At 41.9% G+C, this 4,762-nt stretch overlaps 1 long non-coding RNA gene across 1 annotated transcript; it reads right to left on the bottom strand.

The window, feature by feature from the left end:
• Positions 1–539: 539 nt before the first annotated feature.
• On the bottom strand, positions 540–4,481 carry LOC105745630 (uncharacterized). Its single transcript, XR_009186815.1, has 2 exons — positions 3,239–4,481; positions 540–2,555 (listed from the first exon to the last, which is right to left on the bottom strand). It is a non-coding gene; the product is annotated as an uncharacterized lncRNA (long non-coding RNA).
• Between the last annotated feature and the right edge of the window lie 281 nt (positions 4,482–4,762).

A 4,762-nucleotide genomic window follows, 5' to 3' on the forward strand; every position in this document is an offset into this window, starting at 1 on the left:
CAGAGGAAAGAGAAGCAAGTCCAAGGAAGAGAGGAACACTGAGCCCAGAGAGGAGCAAGACCCTGGAAGAGAGGAACCCAGGAAGTCTGAACCCTCACAGATGTCAGCAGCCATCTTGCTCCAACACATAATAGACTTTGGTGAGGGACGTAATTTATGCTTTATGGCCTGGTATCTGTAAGCTCCTACCCCGAATAAATACCCTTTATAAAAACCAACCAGTTTCTGGTATTTTGCATCAGCACCCCTTTGGCTAACTAATACACTACTGAACTCTGAAACATGCATGTTTGGATTTGCTTTTTGTCCAATTTCAGGCTGTCTGCAATTACTTCCTACTCATAAAGTACAAAGAGGATTGGTCTGTAACTGTGGTTGTATCAGCTGAGGGTGCAACGGTGGCATGTAACTGAAGGGATACCGCCACTTATCCTGCATTTGAAGGTGTTTGAGGAATGCCAGTGCTCACAATTCCTATGATTTCCCCATTGTAAAAAAAAAACTATGGGATGAATGTTTCAACAACAGACTGATGGATCTTAGTGGTAGACAGAAACTCTTTATTTTCAAAATAAGGTCTCATCAAAGTTGTCCAAAACCAAATGGATAAGTTGTCTGCTGTCATTAGGTTGATTTTATTTTGCTGACTAACCCTGTTTAGATGTGTTATTATGTATCTGAATACATCATAGTTTACAGGATAGAATTTCTTAACAATTTCTGTCAATGCATGAAGATATTCAATTTTATCTGGGGTTTCACTGCTTTCAAAGAGGATATGGAATAAAGAATGTGGAAGATCTGCAAAGAAGGCTTTAAGAGCTCCAGGTACAGCATTTGCTGTTTCTTCTATTGATACTAGACTAATACTATGATCTTGATCAAACTGCTTTTGAATGTTGTCTTAATCAGTTTTATTCCCACTAACATGATAAAGTCCTTCAGTACATTATCCTGTATCTTCAATAAATTCTACATATTTTTGAACAAATAGTGGTATGGGCTTCTCAGCTGTAACCAGATCCTGGAGGGGCATCCCAAAAGAATTACTTTCCCAATTTCTACATGTTGATGAATTGAAGTTCTTAGTTTTCTTTTTCTGCTTTTTATCTTCTTTTACTTTATGGGTTTTCTTCTTCATTTTCTTATCCTCTAGCTCCTGGTCTGAAGTGATTGCAGGATTATGAATACCATCTTTCCATACTTCAACTGGAGAAGGAAGTGGATCTTCTTCTCTTCCATGATGTCTTCCTTTTCGTTTTAGAAATAGTGAAAGCTTCATCATCACTTGCATCCGAATGTGTTCTTCTATAATATGACTTGTTTTCTAAACAAGGTTTTAGACTTATATTTGTATTTTGAAGGCTTCCATTCCCCATGACCTTTTGAGATTCTATCAGGAAATCATTTTCTTCATCTCCTTGGGTGTTGTTTACAAATGAATTTTGAAATGTAAAAATGCAACTCTATCATCTGGGACAACATAAATCTCATCAGAATAGGCTTCCTGCTTAAAAATTGTGTCAATAGACTGCATTGTTATCAGAAAGATCCATATCTTCCAGATGTGCAAAAGGCACCCTGGAAGTCTGTTTCATTGGATTTTTACCAACACTAGTGTACTAGTCAGCCAAAGGGGTGCTGGCACAAAATACCAGAAACTGGTTGGTTTTTATAAAGAGTATTTATTTGGGGTAGGAACTTACAGCTACCAGGCCATAAAGCATAAGTTCCTTCCCTCACCAAAGTCTATTTTCATGTGTTGGAGCAAGATGGCTGCTGACGTCTGTGAGTCTTCAGGCTTCCTGGGTTCCTCTGGGCTCAGTTCCTCTTGTTTCTCCACATGGTTGGCTGTAGACTATGAGGCTCTCTAGGCTTTCCCTCTTTCCACAAGGTCATCTGTAGACTATCAGGCAAACAGCTCTGTCTCTTTCCCTGGGGCTCCAGCTTAAGACTTCAGCAACAAACTCCAACATCAAAACTCCAACATTAAGAACCGCTCCAACTCTTTTTGCCTTGCCTTTTACCTGTGAGTCCCCTCCCACCAAGGGGTGGGACTCAATGCCCTAATGATGTGGCCCAATCAAAGCCCTAATCATAACTATCACCCTCAGATACAGACCAGATTAAAAACATAATCCAATATCTATTTTTGGAATTCATAACCATATCAAACTGCTACAACCAGCTTCAGTTGTTTCTAAAAGGTTTGGAGCTAGTGTCTTCACATTTTTTTAAGGTACAACTGGTTTAGGTTTACTAGGTGGGGGCGCTTTATGCTGTGCTCATGGTCATGACAGTTTGGGGTGCTGTGAATAGGATATCTTCTTTCCTTCAAAATCTAATCTGTGCCTGGAACAGTGGCTCGATGTTGGAAGTGACTGTCCATCATCACCAATGGGACTATAAGGAGGTGGTGCTTCTGTGTCATCACAGGAACCAGGGTAGGGAAAACAGTTTCTGGGAGATGGTAGGAAAAAACTTCACTCTGATGCGATTCCCTCACATTATCAGATATATAGTTTTCCATTTTTTTTTTTCCCTCTAAAACATCACTGAAAAAGATAGTGAAGACTTCAGTTTGCTGATGATACTGAGATAAAGAATACATTGCTGTAAATCTAGCAGTGATCTCAGTTGCTATGTGTTCATAGCATTAATTCCTTCAGTCATTAATTCCTTGGTGCCTTGAAGCAGGCTAGTAAGATAGGGAGTTAATAGACGGACTGAAGCCTGGCGAAAAGTCCACTTGGACATCAATAACCCCCACGACGGCTGCCGGAAGACCCACCCCCAAGATCCTGCCATCCAGAACAAAGACTTCCTCTGAAACCCAGGAGAAGCCCCAGATATTCTCCCAGGACTTCATCATTGGGTCCTCATAAGGGATTGATGGGTAGGGTAATCAAGCAAAACAGCAAACAGCTGGAACTCCTCCCCTGCCATTAGCAAAGGAGTGGAAAAATGAACAGTTCCAAAAGCCAGGAACGAGGCCTGAATGAGTGCTCTTGCTCTCAGTCTCTTGCTTCTGGACCCCGGCATTGGCTGCCTTCTACACCGGCTGGATCACTATGCAAGTAAACCTGGGGATTTATATCCTATAATGGGAAATTGTAGCCTGTAAATCAGCCTGCTTTGTCAAGTCTCAACCCCTTTCTCTCTACCTGGCACCCCTGATCTATTATTTTCTCCCATTTCTTGTCCCTCCCTGCCTGAATAAATTACTGGCTTAACTCACCCGATATGCTCTTGGAATTCATTTCTGAAGCATAGTCAAAGAATGTAGATAAAATCCGGTGACAGCCTCATTAAAAAAAAAAATCTGCTTGGCTGTCAGTAACTGCTACCAGCTTTACAGGAATGGTGTCCTGAACTTCAGAAAGAAATGCTCAAAGCATTCCCACTGATGCTTTCCATTTAGGCAGAGTAAACTAATATATACCCCGAACCAGTCCATCTTTCCTTACTTCAGTTGAGGAATGATGTAATATTGTGGTCTGTATTCGCGTCTTTTCAACAGTGATTTTATTAAGCATTAAGGAATTATTCTGTCCAGCTTGAGGGAAAAACAAAAACAAAAACAGAATAAGTAGCTCAAAGCTGTAGAAGGCACAACATTTGTAATGGAGAATAGCCGACCAAAAAGGACGAGGGCTCACGGCGGAAGCGCGGGTCTAGAGGTGAAGGGCTTTATAAACCCAGAAAGCTGGGATGCATGAACAGCTGCAGAGAATCTCGATGTGAAGAAGAAAGTTAGATTCTGCTGTCCCTACAAAAGGAATCCAATATAGCATTCTCAAAGTCTGAGCTTTAACTGAAGTGTCTCTTACGTTTACCAAGGCAATCTGTAAGTAATTTTTTTTTTGTCAATAGCACTTTTCCACTCTCACATCTTCTTCCATGTGTACATCTGGTTTATACTAAAACGGTTTTCTTTTTATTGACACTGTTCCATATTTGGGATATTATCAACTTTCAGAATCACGGCAATTCTTGGAGATGAGTCCAAACATTTTACAAACATTTTCCCATAATTAAAATATTAAAAAAGTATCTCCTTTCACTTGTTCTCTAATTTTACAGTAAAATGCTAAGAACATTTCATATTTAAGAGTTTGGTTTCTCTTCAATGCAGATTTTGCTTAATTTGAACCAAGACTTAACTTTTTCACTGCCTGAGGAGATTTAAAAGGTTTCTCTACCGGTGTTTCTGATTAGTTTCCATCAGTCTTTCCGCTGGCCGTTTTCCGCAGCTGCGCGCCCTCCGATATTCCTCTCAGGTCCTCCTGGTCTGCCCCACGCCACCAGGTCCTCAGACGTGCCCGGCTCTAGGTTACTTCCACGGTTCCCATTCCAGTGACACAACCTCGAGGGAGGAAACAGAGACTCCCACTTCCATCCTTCCCAGGTCCGTCAGCTCAGGACCCCGGCGCAGGCGCGCCGCCCGGAAAGCGACGCGGAGCGACCCGCAGCGCAGAGCGGACAAGATGGCGGCCCCCGTGGGGAGCCCGCCAGGCCCCTCTAGGCTTCCCGGTGAGCGGTCTCGGTGGCAGTAACCCTTTCACTGACACCTGGGCGGGAAGGAGTCTAGATAGCAGCTGCCGGGCATGACTGCCTAGTTGTAGTTTTAATTTCCATTTCTTTCAAGGCTAATGATGTTGAGAATCTTTTCATATAGTCATTAGCCATTTAAATTGTTAGGAGAAATGTCTATTCATACCTTGGTCTGTTTTTTAAAAATTGCTGTTGTTGTTGTTGTGTT

This window comes from Dasypus novemcinctus, chromosome 1 (assembly GCF_030445035.2).
Source record: "Dasypus novemcinctus isolate mDasNov1 chromosome 1, mDasNov1.1.hap2, whole genome shotgun sequence".
Classification (NCBI taxonomy): domain Eukaryota; kingdom Metazoa; phylum Chordata; class Mammalia; order Cingulata; family Dasypodidae; genus Dasypus; species Dasypus novemcinctus.